This window comes from Thermobia domestica, chromosome 7 (assembly GCF_964235325.1).
Source record: "Thermobia domestica chromosome 7, izTheDome1.hap1.1, whole genome shotgun sequence".
In the NCBI taxonomy this organism is placed as follows: domain Eukaryota; kingdom Metazoa; phylum Arthropoda; class Insecta; order Zygentoma; family Lepismatidae; genus Thermobia; species Thermobia domestica.
The window spans coordinates 118,027,870-118,048,977 of record NC_137460.1 but is presented as its reverse complement, the minus strand read 5'-3'; the positions used below and the strand labels follow the sequence as shown (position 1 = coordinate 118,048,977).

The following is a 21,108-nucleotide window of genomic DNA, read 5'->3' as shown; positions in this document are numbered from 1 at the left end:
TACCCACTTTTCATCACTTGCGATCAACTGCTTCAGAAATGGCTCGAGTTCGCTACGTTCCAGTAAAGATTCGCAAAAAGAAATTAGATCTAGTTAATGTTTTTGAGTCAGATTATGTTGCGTCAAAAGATTGAGCCTTTTCTTTACTTTCCTTACTATTATTATTCGAAATGGTTCCAAATGGTTTAACACAGTTTGATTATGGGTGTTCAGGTTTATTTGCGATGCCATAACCGATTACATGCCGGTCTTGCTTGACTGTTACACGAAAATAATTCACTTCTGCTGTTATTAGTTGCCCATTGCAAGGAGGATCTTCGATATCAAAATTGCCTGAACGAATGCAATTGAATTATTTTCTTGCCGTTGAGTTTGATACGGTATCTCGCTCAGAAACAGTTCAAATCATTTCCAAATCTGCACAACTGTAAGCACCTTTATCGAAATAAAATTGTAAAATATAGCATAATTTTGTGGAACGTTCACTCACCTTTACGGCGCAATACCTTACGTCTGATTATAATGATTCTAGCACTTTAGGCATCTACTAGCTGTAACTATCACCTCTCAAATTATGTTACGCCCGACCCGCTGCGACACATATTTTGACGTTTGTGGTATTGAAAGGAATTCTTTAGAAAATCTACTGTTATAATATAATACAGCGTTTCCGAGCGAATAATGATAACAATAGTCGAAGACAGAAATGAGGAATGCGTACGATGTGAAGGAACAAGATTGACGTCATCAGAGGAATGCGTAACAAGAATGTGAAATGCTGTGATGCAAAGTGGCCTACAGGAAACTCATTAAAAGCAGCGACTCAATATGCGACATAGGAAAATGTGATAGAAGTAGATGGAAAATTATCAATCAATTAAACTATGTATGATATTCTCGATTACTTTACAAGTATTATTGGCAAATATTTGGGAGACCGCAGTCGTTCAGTAGTGGAGCGTTCATCTTTGCTGAGTGGTGTACTTGGTTAGATCCAGATTGTGTCAAGTGGATTTTATAGTGGACAAACGCCATGTGCGTGACTTTCAATCGAAGTATCCCCATTTGCTCCCACTTTCTTCATTCCACCATTTGATTCATTTATTATTATCAACGTCTCCTTTAGCTTAGGACATATTCGTAGGACATAAAATTGAAATATTTTATTTTATTCTTTAGCAAATATGTATTTGCAAAACAAATGTCCATACTATCAAACATTTGAGATTTTGGCTAAATCTTATACATATAAAGAAAGCTATACAAAGAAAGATTTCAATCGTTCAACGAGCATGGTTGGAATACGTCTCGGTTTTCAAAGATTCTCACCGCTTTTGAGATAATTGTTGCTATCTGTGGAAAAGTACGTACGAAACGGCCAGATATTCCAATATTAAACAATTGATTTTCTATTTTATATGTATTTATCTTGAGGTTACTACCTTTTGTTAATAAAAAAATATAACTAATTTAACTTAAAGTAACTTACTTGAAGATTTTAGTTGTTTGACTACTTTTTTCACTGCAAAGAATTTTTGATTTCAAACTATGTGAAGGACATAATCGAATCGATGCTACCCAAAACAAATATCATGTTATATCCAAAACTCCAAATGGTTGTGCAATGGCGGCGCAAGTGATTCCCCAAATAAAATAAGAAATTTATCGAAAGTCTTTGAAGTAAATATAGGTTCAAATGAGCATGAAAAGAAGGATTCATCTCTAGGATTCATTGTTGGCAAGTCGATATTGCAATTGAATTAAAAACGACAGAAAAAAGTTTAATTTATTATGTGTGGTTACATAATCACACAGGAAAGGTGATTATCTAGACATGCAACGATTCTGCAGATATACAAGTATATTTATGAGACACAGTATAATTGAATTGATTGTTGAGTATTTGTGGCGTATGCTAATCATAAGGAGAAGATAATCATCTGGGTGAAAACAATGAATAAGCATCAGTACTATTAATCCACTATGGAACTAATATTACAAAGATACTCTGAAAAACGCCAGGCAGGAAGGATGCTCTATAACGTTATCATAGGTAAAGTAAATGAAAGGTGGGATATTCGCCGTAGTTGTATTTTGTAATTGTAAATAGAAACTATGGGTTGGAAACACTCACTTATGCCGCTAAAAATTCAAGTAACATGTGCTTTGTTTGCAATGATATGTGGAATGTGATGATGAGCAAACTAGCAACCAAGCAGTAGTTTCTAATCAGAGTTGGAAAAATATATTTAAAAAAGAACAAAACATGTGTTTAAAACATGAAAAAGTATTCACAATGTTTTAAAACACACACGAAAAGCAACATGTTTTAAACATTTTGAAGAGTTTAAAACATGATTTTAAACAAATTTCAAAATCGTGTAATAACGTACTTATCAGGACCTGTTTTCCTCTTGCAACCGATCTTTTCATTCATTTTATTCTCGTTAAGACTCACTGTGTTGGGTACAGAATATTTCAGTATAGATTAGTAATTCTAAACTTATTTAATATCATTTTCCTCTTTTATTACACCCATTTGCCAGTGATTTAGGTAAGTACTTTTTTGGTTGTAATAAGCTTTATAGGTAGATTTTAATATCTACCTACTATGGAGATTTCACACAATCTATCAATATATATGATGAAACAAAATTCCTCACCACTCTTGTATGTTGAGAACGGATTGAGGGAGAATGATGAAACTTGGAAGTGGTCTAACACATCAGATAGTACTATCAAGCATCATGGCGAACATCTTTGATTGGTATTCGAAACTTCAAATGCAAAGGGAGTGATATTACATGTTTTAAGACTAGAATTTTACCAAAAATACGCTTGTGCGGTTATTTTAGTCCCCAAAAAAGTCATTTCGGAGTTACTGCTTGTGAAAGTTTTCTAGTTATGCCCTTAGGGGTTAAGCTCGCGTTTCGTGGAGGCGGGTGAGATTTTTGTTGCAAAATTTGATTACTATTTCAGAACACTGATGCTAATAAAATTATTTTAAAATAATAAATTTTCCAAAAGTAATGTATGAAACACACTTCATGTTGTACTAACTTTAGAATATTTTCTGCAAACCTATGTAATTGGTTGTTTTTGAGTTAATAATTTATTGAAAAAACGATATTTGGGGCGTTCAGAGCACAATAGATCCAAATCCATTTTCAATAAAGTTCAGGTTTGTTCAGCAAATGAATTCTGTTTCAAAACGTTATATCGTCGCAGTCAAGAGTCCAAAACAAATGTAACTAAAACCATGCGAAAGGGCGTGGGATAGTTTCATATGACAGCCGCTAGACAGGAGCGTCAGCGGGACAGGAGGGCAACTCCCCCATCCCCAGTCTGGATTTCAGATTTTGGGGACAGTAAGGCAGTTTTAGAATTCTTTTGATTAGTAAATTCTAACAGAACGAGCTTGAGGTCCTTACACCGAAAAAAAAACGGAGGACATACAGATGATTAAAAATGTAAAGTTACTTAGGCCCAGTTTCCAGAATTTTCAGCAGAACCGAAACTCGAAAGTAGAGTCACCTTTGGAATCTTTGGGCCAAAAAGTATACAAGAGAGTAATTAGGCCTATAGCTCCTTACGGCCAATGGAAATGAATTATAACTGTTTAAAATTCGTATTCATTCGGTGTAAGGATTTCAATCTTTTTATGTTGGACTTTACTCAGCAAATGGTTTCTAAATCTGTATTACTGCCCTCACAATCTAAATTTGAGTGTAAGGGGCGGATGACCTCTAATCGAACGCCCCTCCGTAGCGGCAATCCTATAAAATTCTAGATGTAATGTTTTTCTTTCTTTCATCCGTGATACGTGGTTGTGAAAATATGACGTTTTCCCTCGGTGTATTCTTTTGGACACAACCTGCATTTATTTAACGTAATTATGCACCACTGACTATGGCATTCGGAGTTTGACTTGTTAATCATTCTCATGCTGCAGCGCAGGCAATATAATGTTAATATCTTAAATTTATGAGCAAAGAGGGGGACATTAGCCCTCCTCCCCCATTCCATTAACGCATTTGACTAGCGGTTGTCCTATGAAACTCTAGTCCACACCCTTTCACGTGATTTTTGTTTCATTCATTTCGTACCCTTGGCTACGAAGATACTACGTTTGCTAAGTAAAAGTGAACCTTTCTAAAAATGGACTTGGATCCATTGTGGGCTGAGCGCCCCATATCTAAAAGTATTTTACAAAAACTGAGTTGAAGCCAAATTTATCCTGCAACCCAAGTTTGTTCGAAACGCATAAAATTAGTTTGTTTAGTTTAATCAACCAAACTAAACAAACTAATTTTATGATTGATTACAGTCTTGCATCAGTAGCAAGGCTATATGAGACAGGGCTTTTGTTTAAAGTGGGATCCGAATCACTAATTTTGAAAGGAAGGAATATTTTTATTTTATTTTATTTTATTTTTTGAGTTTAACATCAAGTTCAGCAGCTAGGCTATATCAGAAGCGAACGTAATGATTAACTTGGAATCCTAACCACATGAGCTCCCGCAGGGAATCAAACCCATTTCTTCCTTTGTTTTTTCTTTCTTTCTTTTTCTTTTTTTCTTTTCTTTTTCCTTGTTGCAAATTTGTTATTAAATAGGCCCTTAATCTGATCACACAATTTTTCAGACAGAATTTTAAAATGTTCTTGAGCAAGGAATCAAATTTTCTTACATTTTCGTTGTTTAAGAGTACAAAGGGTTAGTATCTACTTGCGTTGCTCTTGTCAATTTACTTAATAAAACATGAAACACGATATACGATATTTTAACTGAAAAAGACAGTATCCTAATAGTTATACAACCTTTCATCAAACAAAGTGTTAGAAGCAACCAGGAAACCTAACATTCATATACAAATATTCAGATCATGTCTCCCCCCCCCCCCCCACACACATACACTTTTAACGTCCAACCGCCGCGACTGCATACAAGCTATGCCAAGGTGTAAAGTTTTTAAGAAAATTTAGAACTGAGGTGGGGAAGAAGGACGAAATAAAACTTTCATAATATAATGAAAAAGATATTGTTGATACAAAATTAATTCTTGCAGTTTCCAGTTGCATCTCAGCCATATCACTGACGTTAGAATCACCAGAAGCAATTTTTTCGGATCAACACTTTTACCATTTGTTTGGGTTTCCAGTTTTTCACAACATTGTATTTTTAACAATGACTCTTCATTCTTTGAACTAAACCAACCATTTCTTTCTTACACGTTTGCAACGAGCTCGTATGGTCGGTTTCTTATCTAATGGAGTTCGAGTTACTTTCGTAAATTCACTCCAAATGATGTCATTTTTCTTCCCGTAAAACTCACGTTAAACGATTCTAAGTTGTACGGAGACTGAGAATCAATATGTACTGTATCAACGAATGGCTGCGATATTTTAATTTCAGAATTGCAATTTAGCAAATAACTTTTTTTGTTTGTTTTCTGAATACAACACAAAACTTTGTTTCCATGATAATTATTTTATTTATATTTTAATATCAGTTCTATAAGTACTCCAACCTTCGACTACGACACTTCCTCGCAGGTTAACTAAGAAGTATTTAAACAATACAATATACGTTAAAAATAAGGGGAAAAAAGAGATAAAATAAATTGTAGATCACCACATTGACCTGCTGTAGCCACGAAAAATCAAAACATTCACAAGGGAAGAAAATAGTCTTCTGAATGAGAAACACTTTTGACAACTTTCTTTCTCTGGCAGATTTTTTTTTCTTTTACAAAAATAAAATAAAATAAAAATAAACATATGTTTAAAACAAGTCTTAAAAAATACACGTGTTTAAAACAAAATGTTTAAACCGTATACAAAATTTGTTTTAAACAAAATCAATTGCTAGTTATTGATATCGTAACCGTAAACTGTAATAATGCTATGAAAAGATTTGCTTTGTAAAGCGTGCATGTATATACAAGTAAACAAAAGTTGGTTTCTTTTGACTATCCATTTGCAGGTAAGTTCGCCAGAGTAACGTACAATGTGGCAAATTTAGAATTTATTACGAATATGGAAGTCTAGAAATTTCTCTGCTGTTCTTTTACCTCGGAAGAACACGTGTACGGCTAAAACATCCAATAATAAGCAAGATTTGGGGAAACTGGACTCCGTGATAGCAACAGTAGGCCTACAACTTCAAGGAGTAAACAATTTCAAGACAGAAACCAAAGTACAGTCGCTTCTCAGCAACCAAGAAGTAGTTGAATAAAGAAGTAGTGGGGAAAGCTAAAGGAATCAAGTCAACATTTTGTGGTGACTGTGGAGAGGATTACTTCAATCACAAAGATAAAAATGTGGATTGGTACCAATGCTTAATTTGACTAAGTGGGTTTCATGCGGACTGCGACAAAGGTTTAATAAAACGGTGTGGTTTGTGCACAATGTGCGATAATAGTGACGCACTTGGTTCCGATATAGAATCTGATTAAAAGAGCGTTTGTTAAGGTTGTATACAATTGCAGATCGACGCTTACCTTTGTAATATGTTTCAATTGTATCCTTTGAAACATGGTAATTATACATGCTTGTGTTGTATTTTTGAGTTGATTTTATCTTCTATGGCAATTCTGGTTCTTTTACATTTTTTGTCTTTGGTATCTGCTTTTGTACATGGTCCTACGTACACTCAAAGTGACAATAACATGGTATATAGGTTGTATGGCTAATTTCCCAGTTCGCCATTTTTCTTCATTTTCGTATTTTTAATATTACAACATAAATATGAGCAACTCAGTGTTTATTTTGTTTTCTTCATATTCTACAATGACCACTGTATGTATAATATAAATTTGGTCCTTCTCCAATAATTCGTTTATGAGATAAAAAATGAATGGCATTTTGGTTTCGAACTTCCCGTCACTTCCCCTATATACTCTGGTTGTGCTGATAGAAAACATCCAAATCACGGTAGTGACAACAATGGGAGGAGAAGGACAGAACACCACTAATAAAAGCTTCACTAACTGTCGTATGTGGAACTCGATTGCTTGTGCTCTCACAACAAACGTTGAATATACTCTTGAGATGTGCACATTTAACTCTTGCACAGTGTCCATAAGACACTTCATGCATTCACACAGAGAAAAATCTAGGAGAGACAAGTTTGGGGTCCGCAGAACCATGGACAAAGTATCCCTTTTCTATCGCACGCTGTCAAAAGATTGTCCGGAGCTACGAGTGTTTCTTACTAAGATGTGTCGTAACCTTACTCCTTTCCACCAGACGAACTTGGGATGGTACCTATATATACTAATGGCTTTGGTCATTAGTTTACTTTTCTTGTTCCGGGGTTACAAAAACGAAATTCAAAACGCCTTTTAATCATTGTTCCTCAAATGAAATCCAGGTTTCGGTTTCAGTGTGAAATCCAATTACTATACTAAGTTATACATTTAACATGGTACTACAAAGTGAGTTGTTTAGTTGGTAGAGCGCTGATTTTACATGCAGAAAATGGACGTTCAAACTATATCTCTGGCCCTCCTGCTGTCCATGTCGCAGCAGATTCATCGATTACATAGTACATTCAGCAACCATCTGCTATTCATTCATTCTATTTTCACATAGGTCATTCCTCGCCTAAACATATAATATTTTCACCTTCATGTGGACATTCGACAAAAAGTACGTAACTATCCATTCAATTGTACAGTAACGTTCACCATAAACGAACACTATCAGAGAGTTTCTTTTCTATGTTTACATAATTACCTCTCCTATTGGATATGCAACCACATCTACAATCTTAAATTTCTACCACGTTGAATCGATTGCAGTATCACTTGTCGATAACGAAGTCGTATTTCATAGATACCGCTTCCGTAGTGCTCATTGTCAGTGTGTTCCGACAAACGCGTTTGGAGCGGCCATGTTCTGATTTTTTTTAAAAAATCGATTTTCTTTCATTTTATATATACCTATTTTGAGGTTAATCCATATTATTGGTAAAGATATATTTAATTTAATCTAAATTACTTGAAGATTTTAGTTAATTGGCTATTTTTAGTACTGCAATTAATTTTTTGATTATAAATTGTGTGACAATGGATATCCTAGTAATCGTAAAATCATTTCTAGACCTGACAGAGTAGAATCTGTACTCAATTCTGCAGCGAGAAAATCGATTCTGGACTCGAAATCGAATGAGTTTTCTCCATGTGTAATATCTCTTCCCCCTACACGTTCCACACTCTTAAAATAAGAAAAAATAAATAAAAATAAAATAGAAGTATACATCTGGTCTCGTTTGATTTTTTAAAATGTGTCAGTTCCCAAATTCATGGCAGTCCTGTGAATGAAGAAAGATAAATCTAATGGAGATGCGATAGCAAGTAACCAAATAGTGACATTTTTGTGAAATTGTTGTGTGTGTTGCATACTCAAAGCACTATCAAAACTTCAAGGTCGACCTCCAAAAAATCAAAACATAAACGACATCCAAAAAATCTTTTAAAAAATCAGACTTCTTTTTGGCCATAAATTATCACTTTTCCGCACTACGCACCTTAATATTTCGAAGAGAAAGTCGTTTTCGAAATACCCTAATACAGAATCTAATTAGCGTGTGTTTTATAAAATAATCTCGTTGGACTTTGAAAATACAATTTTGAGAAACGGTTACTAAAATTGACACATTGCTAATGCACCCAAATTCCATTGAAAGAATGTAATCAACTTAATTTGGAGGGATCACAAAATTTCTAAAACAATCCTGCTTCAAAGATTTTTGTTGGGAGGGGTCCGAAGTTTGGTGAGGTCCGATGCTAAACGATATTACATATATGTAATTTCAAGTCGGTGTAATTCTGCGCCCAAAAGGACGATAAGTAATTGTTAAGCACTACCACTTATATTCTCAGAAAAATGTAGAATTATGTTGTTTTTATAAGGAAAGGAAGACTACAGATGAAATTAATATAAAATATTTATGCTAATCGGCAATTTTCGTGCTAAACAAGTTAAGTTTTGTTAAAAACAGTTTATAAATGAATGCCGAGTAATGAACTTTGGGGGTGGTATAGACCCGGCGCCCCCTCCCCCATATGAGTGGTCCCCCTCTCATGCATAAATGATATTTGAAAGGAGTCAGGTATATCAAATAAAATAATTAACTGTGTTAATTACCATTTTGACTCTTTCAGAGATGTTGTGTGAATGAAAACTTGACCCACGACTCATCGTGACCCATTCTGACCCACCACCACTATGACCCACTTCGATCCACCATTAATCATTCTGACCCTCTGTAATTCACTCCGAAGCACCAAAACCTATCGTCATCAACTCTGTCCCATGATTCACGCCTTCTTTTCCACTACTATAAATTGTTTACAGTTGTAATAAAACAAGGCTGTGAAATTATCACTAATCGTTTTTTTTTTTTTTAATTTCTACAGTCAATCGCTCAAGCATCGTTCTGTTATAATACTGGCGGATCTGATCTTTACGATATAAAATGGTAAAGTGTTTGTCATTGACCAAATTACGATGAATTTCAATAACTATTTCCTTGTTGAATTACAGATACTTTTCGATGGAAAATAGGATGAAATTTGAGTTTCAAATGAAGATAAATAGACTAACGTAAAGAAGAAAAAGGTAAAATTTTCCATATAATTAACATACCATACGAACTTAAAATTTCCATGAGCTCCTCCGTGGCTAAGCTGTTAGCATACGCGCCTTTGGCGTGGGAGACCCGGGTTCGATTCTCGCCGGGAGCTCATGTGGTTCGGGTTCCACGTTAATTAGTAGGTCCACGTCTCACATAGCCTCGCTGCTGACAGGGACGCTAAACTGAAATTCAACTTAAAATTTCCATGTAATTAAGTTTACAGTGAAAATTTTGTCTATTTTTCTCACAACTTTATGGCTTGATTGCCTTATGGTCTGAACACACCATGTAATAAACACAAACTTCAACACTTATGATAATAGAAAACAATGGATATAAAATGCGAAGAACTGTAGTTTTTTGCTCAATTAATAATTGTTTCTCAATTTCTCTCTCAATTAATATCGATCGTTTTCGATTATTTTTACAAATCAACCGACTACCAATTTCAGATAGAAAGTGCTCTCCCAATAGAAAAGAATTTTTGAAAATTCTAGGACACGTTCGATTTGTTTTTAATAAAGTGCTAATATACTGAATTTCAGATTCCTCAATTAAACGGCTTGCGAGCAGAGGTGAATCTAGAAAGTGAAAACTCGAAAGGGGGGAGCCAAAATTCAGCCTATGCTAGGTATATCAAAAGATTACTATAAACATCCCAAAATATATAAATAATTGCTTAAATTATTTTTGTCACTAAGAAACCAGGGAGACTAGCCCCCCATCCCAGGGTTAGATCCGCCACTGCCTATGAAAGACTCAATTTTTCCAAGAATTCGGACCCCCATTCCCCATTAGAATAGTCATTATAATGCAAGCGATATGATAACATCCCAGTTGGGATTGGAGCCTACCCCAAATATACCAAAAGACATTTCATTTGACTTTGCAATTTGACCGTGATGATAACGCATACATAGATACCTTCAATTTTTTTAATTCATATAGCTATTACAGGTGAATTAAAATATATTTTTTCAGTAGTTATTTATAGCTCCTCTAAAATCTCTCAGACTGTGTCTGGAAAGCCAAGTAGTAAGTCCTATTGGTATTATTACAATTACAAATATATATATCCAAAAATACCTGAAGTTCTTTTTTCATTTAGATATAGTTATCTCACGTAAGTAAATAGGAACAAATGAAAAAGGGAGAAATCTGGTGGCTTTGAAAGCACATACGTAGATAAAGTCACCTGTCTTCAGAAGATGTTTACAAGCACTTAGCAGAGTGGATCGGTGGGTCGGCGGGTCAGAGTTAGTCAAAGTGCGTCTGTCGGTCAGAGTGGGCCAGTGGGTCCAGTCCAACGAACCACTGATCCAGTCACAAATTTTGACCCACCGACCCACTCCATCTCTGGACCCTTTAGTGCAAACAGCATTACAGTAATATATAAGAAAAATATATTAAATATGAAATATATTAGCAAATACATTTGGTTGTCGCCCCAGCAGGTTATATTTTGCTGCTTTTCCTCCACGCGTCCCTCTTTCTACATAATCCATATTAAATTTTGTTACATTTAATTTCATTCTTTATTTGACACTTCTCTCTTCATCTGAGTTAGCCGTGTTGAATTTGTGCTATCGAATGCTCTCATCGTCACCCTTCGCGAGCCCCACATATATCCTCTCACGTCCAATTTATGATAGACGAAATAAACAATCCATAAGAGTGTTATTTTTGTCTATCGTTTTGCATTGGAATTCTAAGAAAATTAATGCATAAAACTCCAAGTAATGACAAGAGTTTATTAAAAATATCATCTCAGTGCTCCAAATATTTTATGTGACAATCATGAATTTGAAATGTTGAAGAAATGAAATGAAATCTTAAGTTTACGTTCAACGATTATGCTGATCAAAAGAGACGATGATGATGAGAAATGGATGAAATGAAGAAAGTGAGAGGAAACGGAAGAACCGCAAGAAAATCCACGCACACGGTGTTTATCCACCATAAAGCTTACTTGTCGCGAAGTGGGATCGAACTAAGGACCCCATGCACCAGCGGTGAATACTCCAAAACACTGAGTCACCGCGACCCCGTTAACAATGTGGAAAGTATGTATGTATAATTGTATGTTGTATCATTCATAATAGCAATATAAATTTATAAAGTATTGAACTGTGTCAAATCATTCTTATTTGTTTACTTACAAAATACCACCATTTAAATAAATCGAGATGCAATATTGTAAAAAATATAAGGAAAAAATTCTTTACCTTCTCGTTGAAGGAAAATCCAATCGTAGAGGATGGACTTAATTTCAAAGCGAAATCTGTAATTAAATTAAACAAATACAATTAAAGTTATTTAGGAAATTTAAAATAAAACATTGCGTTAACTAGAAATTATATCGTGTTACGCTAATCTTAACTTCAGACAATTACAAGTATCACGTTAAGGCACAAGAAAGATTTTGTAATAATTTAAGAACATATCTTGACTTTGAGCTTAATACTTTTATATTCTTTTATATTTTTCAGGTGAACTATTCTCAGCATGTACAAAACATATAATTGTAAGCCGCCATTAATTACTGGATAAATCAATTGCAGTACAATTGCTTTACAAGAAAACTATATAATAGCTTAAATTCGTAAGTTCAATACATTACCTTAACTTGTGCTATAGTTTGCCACTAAAAATGAGCGGAAATCATTTATTTTTCGCTAAACTTTTAACTCCTGGCGTTAAAGTCGAAGCGACACCATCGAAGGTCTCAAGCAAAAGAGCAATATGAACGATGATAACCGTAAGAAAAAATAGCTGTTGCCAATTCTGAGCAGCTGACTTCAATACAAAGGAAGTCGCATCCTATTGGTTATTATGACTCCACGTAGTGTCACGTGCATACGTGAGCTATGTGACTCACAGAGAAGGAACGGATGCGCTTCCCGTAACATTTTGACTCATTAAATAGCATTGACAGTATTTTGTGTTCGAACATACAGTAAACTTATATCTGACATAAGGTTCATTCCATAGAAATTGCGTTAATTGTCTTTTTTTATTATTCATATTAGAATTCTGTAAATACTTTTATCTGTTTCTCATTTATAGCGAATTCTTTCTATGTTGTCAAAGTTTGTTTAGCAAAACGATATAAATGATTCACAATGAATTTCGTTTATAGGGATGTGAAGTGCACAAGCAATGACAATTGTAAAAATAAAGCATCTGCTTCCAAAATAAAATGGCCAATAAGTTTGGAATAATTCAAGAAGTATTGGAAACTTTCATGGAAATTCTTCTACAGAACATTCAGAAAGAGATTTCCATCAACTTATTAATACACAAGTAATTGATTAAAAACAATTCTTGGACAAGAGTGACTACCATGTCATTTTATTACTTTCTTCCTTCCTTTTTTGTGGCTATCCGAGTGCGAACTTTCTTCTGTAAAAACAAATGCCATTTTCCAGTGTTAGTATGCAACGAAATAAATAAATAAATAAATAAATAAATAAATAAAGAGCTCAATCAGAATATTATGCTATTACACATTGATTTTAATCACATGTATCATACATTCAATTCTCTGTAAAAAAACAATAAATAAAATAAAAAATTGCAAACAATTTACTGAGATCTATATAAAATTCTAAATCACAGATCCTGATTTGGTAATTGTTACTATATTTCCGAAACTGTTATGCCAAGGGGCTTAAAATTTTGTAGAGCTTAAATCATAAAATGTGAATAATACAGAATTAAGAACAGTTTGGTCCTTTAAAGATGAAATTTGATTTTAAAAGTATCCCGAGTCTCGGCAAATCTGTGAAAGAATTTGATTTAAGAATTTGAAACTTCATTCAAATATTTCCTTTAAATCTTAGACCTTTTAATGGAGAGGGTAAACAGGGATAGCTATTTGAATGTATTATACAGAATGACTCAAAGTAGGTATACGGACCAGCATCGATCAAGTATGATATTTTAATTTATTAAGATGATGAATTAATTTGCTTTGGTTTGTTCCGAGCTTAAGGTATAAGGGAAAATAAATTAAGAACAGATAAATAAGAAACTAAGTAAATACCTGTATGGATATCAATAAGTAAACGATATAAAATGTCATGACCAATCAGTACGGGACTGTATACCTACATTCGAGCCACTTTGTAGAATAAGTAATATAAAACTAAAATTTTCGGTATACAAAAAAGCTTCCCCCAGGAAAAACGGTTTTAGAGTTAAAAGCCCCCACCCAAATTTTGGAAGTTGACGCCCATAAAACAAGAAGAAGTGAACCAAAGTGAATGAAAAAAAAAAACGCTTGGGTGGACTGAAGCGTTGGGTGATGGAAAAAGTAGACCAAAGCGAATGAAATTGTGTGTAGATATTGCATATGTAAAATGAGGCCTTTCCTGTTCAACAAGTGACCCCATCCGATTTCTTCAAATTTGGCACATCAACAGTAAGCACAAACAGTATAACGTATTTTATAGTATTTCGGGATGCGCCTTCAACCCTGACAATCAGGGCGCAAAATTTCCGGTCGCCAGGTCGCCATTCGCGACTAGAAACTTAGAGAGGGCAACCAGTGTTTAGTAGTAATGGTTTCTGGTTAAACTCACAGGCATGCGTAGTTTGTTTCGCACGAAAATAATTTTCACTGAGTGAGAGAAAACCCGGAACGTGAAGTCTTTCTTTGTCAAACCAAAGGCCGTGAGGGGGAGGGGACATCTCATAATTTGTACTTGGGAGATACTGGCGATCATCATTTTTGGATTGACGAGTGCGTCTGATTTTGACATTTTGTGCCCTGCTTACAATGTTTTTCCGCATATAAACAAAAACAGGTGTCGATTCATTTCCTGTTTACTGTTTATGTGCCAAATTTGAAGTAAATCGGATGCAGACACTTGGAGAACACGAGATGTCTTATTTTACATATACAATATCTACACACAATTTCTTTTGCTTCGGTTCGCTTCTTTCAGCATTTCTGCGGTAATATTGTTTTTTTTTTCTATTTGCTTTCTTTCGGAGGGGACCTTGACCACAACACTGTTTTTCCGCACAAACTAAAAGCACGTGTTCATTTATTTTTTTATGAATTGTCCCTACACAAAGTTCCGTTCCAATTCTTCATGTCTTTTAGGCACTTCTGACACACTATTATTAGCACTTTTGATATTTCGTGATCAATGGTTTGATGGGGTCCGTGTCCCAATCAACCGTTTCTTCCAAGAAAATACGAATCACGTATTCCCTCATTTTGCATCTACAATATCTATGCAAAACGTCATTCATTTTGGTCCACTTCTTCTTGGTAGGGAGTTTTTGCCCCCTAAAACTGTTTTTCTTTATACAAATTAAAAAAAAAAAACATATTTGTTTATTTTTTGCGTATTTTCACTACACAAAGTTGCGTTCCAATTCCCCATGTCCTTTTGGCACTTCTGACGTACTATTATCAACACTTTTGATATTTCGTGATCAAAGGTTTAAAGGGTCCATGCCCACGCAACCATTTTTTTTTTCAGGAAATTACGAAACACGAGTTCCATCGTTTTATGTCTACAATATCTGTGCACAATTTCATTCACTTCGGTCCACATCTTCTTGTGTTTCGAGCATAAACTTTTAAAATTTGGGGTGGGAGCTTTATCTCCGTTAAACCGTTTTTGCGCATAAAGTAAAAAGTACGTATTCGTTTATTTAATGTGTAGTATCTACCTGTCAAATTTTATCAAAATCGGAGTATCACACTTGGGAATTGTTATATGTAAGTTAACTACCTGAACAAATCTCTCTTAACTACAAATATCCATTTGCTCTCTGGTTTACAGTTTCACACTTAAATAACAGCCCAGTGGCGCAAATCTGTCTTCAACATTGGGGTAAGAAAATTTCCATAATTTTTTAAAGCGATATTCAAAATGTTTACGAAGTTGAAAAACAATGCTGCGGAGGGTCAGGGGAGCCGAGTTATCTTCAACATACGGAGGCGGACAGATATGAGGCTTATTCTAGGTGGAGATGAATTTCATCTCACTTTCCTTTGTAGCAATCATACAAAAATCTCCATATTTCGCCCCGAAATACACATTTCAAATCGAATTATTGGGGGGACAGTCCCCAAGTTCCAAGATTGGAGAGGACATGACCCTCTCATCACCCTGGAGTAGCGTCAATGTTAGCCGCTAATTATCTACCTCATTGTTCAGTTTACTGCTTTGTTCCAATAACGGTAACCAAGAAATTTCTGTCGTTTTTTACCCACCACTTTCGAACATCGATATGACATCTAAGGCGTATCCTGAAAATCAGAAATAGTCCCAATCAGCATCGACGACCTTCTGTCAACATTCTGGAAGGCCAGGATTCCATCGAGGTAGAAGTTGGTGGGCCGTATAGCGAAGAAGGTATCAAATGCATTCTACACCTCTACTAGGGATTTAAACTCTACTAGGGACAATTCCTTAAGGTGATTGTCCAAGGAATGGAACAGGTGATAATCGGACGGTGCAATGTAAGATGCATTCTGCACCTCTACTAGGGATTTAAACTCTACTAGGGACAATTCCTTAAGGTGATTGTCCAAGGAATGGAACAGGTGATAATCGGACGGTGCAATGTAAGGGAAGTATGGAGATGCAATAATGCTTCCCATCCAAGGCGTAAAATGGTACCCCGAGTAATCCTAGTCACACGGGGCTTACCGTTGACCTGTAACAGGGAGACCCCTTTGCGATTCAGAAATGCTGGCTCCAGAGTTTTGAGTTTTCCTTGAACGGCTCAACTGATGACAGTACACAGTTGCATTGATGTTCTGAGCAGCTGGTAGCAGTTCCCGATGCACGATGCCACAACCAGTCTACCAAACACACAGGAGAACCCTGTTCTGGTGCAGTCCTGGTTTCGGCTGTTTTGGAACCGGTTCATGGGATGCTAACCAATAACGATGGCACCGTGGTGCTTTGTACAGGACCCACTTCTCATCACATAGTAACACCCTGTCCAAAAATCTTTCCTTCCTCAGGCGATACAGCAAAGAAACACAGGTGTCTGCTCGCGTTGCCTTCTGACCTGGACTCAAATCATGTAGGACCCATCGTCCCAACTTGATGAAGGTGCTACCGAATGGCTTCTCCACTCACACTGAACTGTAGTCCCAGTTCCTCACATGTCTGGCCACTGTTCGTCCCAATTGTTGTCTGAAGATATTCATTTTGTAGATGTGTTGATCTTCCGGCACATGGTGCGTCTTCGAGTGTTTCATCACTGTCCTTAAACTTGTTAATCTATCGCTGCACTGTTCGCGGAGTCATGACATCCTCACCAGAGGCCTGCCATATCTACGGCCCAATTGCAGCGGCGTTTGACCCCAGTTTGATCTCGTACAGCATACACGCCCTTATCACGCTATGGAGGTCCCATGTTCACTCTGACTTTACACAAGTTCAAGGTGTAACTGAACTGCCACAACAATGTAGTATGTTGGATATACCCACACCAACAACTGACCTTCGCCTTATCTCCATTTGCATTCAACTCATGGTGTGATTGAAAATGGAACACAGACCTCCAGAAAAAGCGACTGAAGTTTCTTGCTTACCTTTATATATTTATATATATTAAAAATCGTTGATTATAATGCGTTGAAAGTTGGGAAAGACAATATAATGAAAACTAACAACTTCGGAACGAAATTTCAGACTAATGAATAAAAGCAAGTTATTATTCTCTTGAGTCTCGATTCAATTTATATAGTATACCAGTTATAGGGTAACAAAGCAAACCATTAACAATAGCTTAAAATTCATCATTCCTTCTGCAAATGGAAAATGATAAATCAGGAACAGAAAACTGATACAGATTTCACATGTATAGTAGTTATTAGTTACTTGTGATTCAGCATCATCATACATAAAAACCTGTTCGCCGCATTCTGTTGTCATGTTTGCTTTATGGTGGTCATCCCTTTTCACTCTATGGCGGTGGGTGCACTCACAGTGGGGGGCAGTTTGATGTTCTAGGGAGGCAGTTCGAGAATTTAGGTACGTTAAACAAATTTGGTGTTAAAAATGGTAGCGAAATTAAGCTAATTCTACAATGTTATGAACATTTAACGAGAAAAATAAATAGTCTACAGATTATGGGTCCAGGGGAAAAATATGATAAGTCACATTTTGCAAATTTTACAGTACAGCAAATTTAAAGTTTGAAGTTATATATTTTTCAAAATGTCATTACAATGCAATGCTTATTGTTGTTAACATTCATTTTAGTTATATCTTACTGTGATTGGATATTATAAAGCATGAAAAATAATATAGTAGTAATACTCTTTTAAGAATAAAAAAGTACTGTGTTTTGTTTATCGGACCTATCAGAGTTTTCCCCAAACAATCAGTATTGTCTTGATACTGATGATTATTTTATTCACAAGATTGCTGTAAGAAATATGATAAAAACACATCTTTATAACACTTGTACATATTATGAAGTCTTTTCAATGGTGGTTTCTTGATTTACTGTGCTTTTGGAATGTTTGTGTAGTACTCCACTGGCTTTAAAGAGCAATAGTTTTTCAGTGACTGCAAATCTGCATATTTTTCTTGAGATATCTCCAGGAACGCGAAAAAAATGATAGGCATAGATGAGTTATGCTTTTAAAATTAGTTGAGGTAAAAACAAGATAGGTTAGGGACAGTATATAGAAGTAATGCTGCCAATCGGGTCGATTCTGACCCAAATCGGGTCAGCTCTTTTTAAGTCACTGCTTGGTGAGCTCGGGTCATGAATAGTCAGCTAGGGTCGTGTTACGGGTCAGTCGAGTCAGCTCGGATCGGGTCACGTGTCAGGTTGGTTCGAACATTTTTGTTTCGGGTAAGGCTCCGGTCGGATTTTGGGTCAACTTGAACCGACCCAAAACAAAAATGTTTGACCTAACCTGACCCGAGCTGACTCGACCGACCCGTAACACGACCCTAGCTAAATTTACTCATGACCCGAGCTGCCCCAACCAGTGGCCCGAAAATAGCTGGCCCGGCTCGAGTCGGAATCGACCCGATTGAGAGCACTGTTTATAAGCTAAGTTAAACATTTGTAGGCTAGTTTAAGTTAGTTATTCTGTAACGTGTAACACGTTAAAACTTGCCATCATAGGCCGAGGATTACCAGTATTTTTCAAATGTTTCGTGAGATCATCAACTTTCCCGCGACCAATACCATGAGGTGAAGCTAATGCAACTTTACAAACAGTGACCTCCTCTGTCTATCCTCCTTGTACCACCCGCAGTCGGTATGAATATGATGCATCACAATAAGACGCTTCACTCTCATTTTTCCTAGGCCTACGTCTCTGCACAGGTATTATTGCAATTAGGCCTGACAGGTATATGTTAATTTTATCATTTGACACCATTTCGTTCATTCGTCTAATGATTTCTTGTTTTCCTACATCATTAACCTTCTTAAAACGTCGTTTGCAGGTGCACTCTGGGTCGGTCTCATGGCTCTGTCGTTTGAGTTTTGCATTACATCTCGAATTCTTCCATATGAAGTTTTTTCCTTAGATGTTGAAGGTGGAGCAGATTCTACTTCACTCAGGGAATCATCCATGCTTTGTTGATCATTACCACTGGCCACAACAACTAAAGAAACCCACGTTTTATTGTAAACTTCACGTTAACTAGAGCACGTTTCTGAACGGAGACTGTGAACAAGTAATTTCTTAAATGGCCGATATCAGTGCTGCCAATTGTACAACACAACAATAACCTAGACTTAACAGCGTTTTCCCCAGAAGGTCGTGGACTTAACATATTTTTCCCCAAGATGGGTTTTCTTTACTCGTAAATATTTTCGGACTTATCATAGTGTTCCCCTCGTCATTAAATCAACAGAAATGTCCGTTTTCATAGAACAACACTGTATCAAAAACAAAAAATATCGATTTTTGGACTTATCAGTTTCTTCCCCTGGACCCATATATATATATATATATATATATATATATATATATATATATATATATATATATATATATCCATTGATAGATTAGACTGACTAGACCAAAATGATACCCAAAAGTGTAAAGCAATAATTCTCAAGTGACGTGTTGTTATACACTGATGAGTCACGCAGTCCCCTAACGCGTGTCGCGAAATTTTAGAATTTAAAACTTATGAAAAACTTAATGACAGTTAGTTAGAATCGAGACAGAACTGTACCAGTCAGCACTTCCAACGGTAGCAATAATGCTTAGTGCAGTATATAGTCATTGGTTTCACTATAATAATAATAATAATAATAATAATAATAATAATAATAATAATAATAATAATAATAATAATAATAATAATAATAATAATAATAATAATAATAATAATATCAAATAAGTGTGTCGTGACGTCCTGGATGTACAGTAAAGTGTGTCGTCAGTCAAAAAAGGTTGAGAAACACTGGAGTAAAACCTCAAAGCTCATGAGTAACTTTCGAAAAAAATTAGAAAAACAAGTTATTTCCTAAACTTTAACAACGATGCTGAACGAAAACCACGAAACATATCATGGGGAGTCTGACACTGAAAAATCCAAATGTGCAATAAGAAATAGGGGTTCCCATTTAAAATATTAAAGCCACCCCCGTACCCCCGAAGGGGGTTGGAATACGGGGTTCCGTTTGGTATCATTGGATAGCTTTTTCAATACTGTTTAACACATGTTATTTTTGTTTTTCTGATATTTATACTTCGCGAGATATTGGATCGTTCCGGGACTTTTTCCGCACCCTGTATATAGTATTATGCGCTTGTTATTCTTCACCAAAAAGATGCTAAGTAATTGTCAAATACTTCCACCTATATTTTCAGAAAATATATGATAAAACTAGAGTGTTTGTATAAAAGAAAGAGTCCAAATGAAGTGTGTAAAGTTCAAAGTTTTATGTTAGATCAATCATTTCCCTGTTAAACAAGTATAGTTTTATTGAGAAAATGTACCAATATATGTTTACTTAGGAAGTTTTAGTGGGGGAAGGACTCAGTGAAATCCCCGGTGCATGCGCCACTGATGAGACATAACTCAATATTGTGATTAACTCATAAACTTTATTTTGTATTTAACTAAAATATTAGTCAAAGGCAAGACATAGATCATTACATAGATCATACCGAGTTTAATAAAATAATACCCTTCAGGTAATTTCTGGTGAGTAGTGTCCGAGAAAATCAGCAAAAGCGATTTCCTTAGATGTTAAAATGTACGTCATACATTGCCATAATTCTGCTGGAAAAAAATATTTATAACTATCTTTATGTACTGTAAATGTAAAAAAATAATAAATAAAAAAAAATTTCCTAAATATCAGACCGTGCTCTCTAAACGTAATACAAACAACTCTAGCAGTGAAACAAATACTCGTAACAGTTACGATCAAACAAACTACTTTAACATCTTACAACATTTGGTTACATTAGTTAGGTTTTCACCATAGATTCAGTGTATTG

At 35.5% G+C, this 21,108-nt stretch overlaps 1 protein-coding gene across 1 annotated transcript in view; it reads right to left on the bottom strand.

Annotated features, from left to right (window-relative positions):
• Window positions 1-12,392, bottom strand: part of LOC145690367 (S-phase kinase-associated protein 2-like) — a 38,403-nt gene extending 26,011 nt beyond the window's left edge. The window contains exons 1-2 of the mRNA XM_081765194.1: window positions 12,262-12,392; window positions 11,867-11,922 (exon numbers count right to left, since the gene is read on the bottom strand). The gene's annotated coding sequence lies outside the window, so the exon portion shown is untranslated. The remainder of the gene's footprint in view (window positions 1-11,866; window positions 11,923-12,261) is intronic.
• Window positions 12,393-21,108: the final 8,716 nt, after the last annotated feature.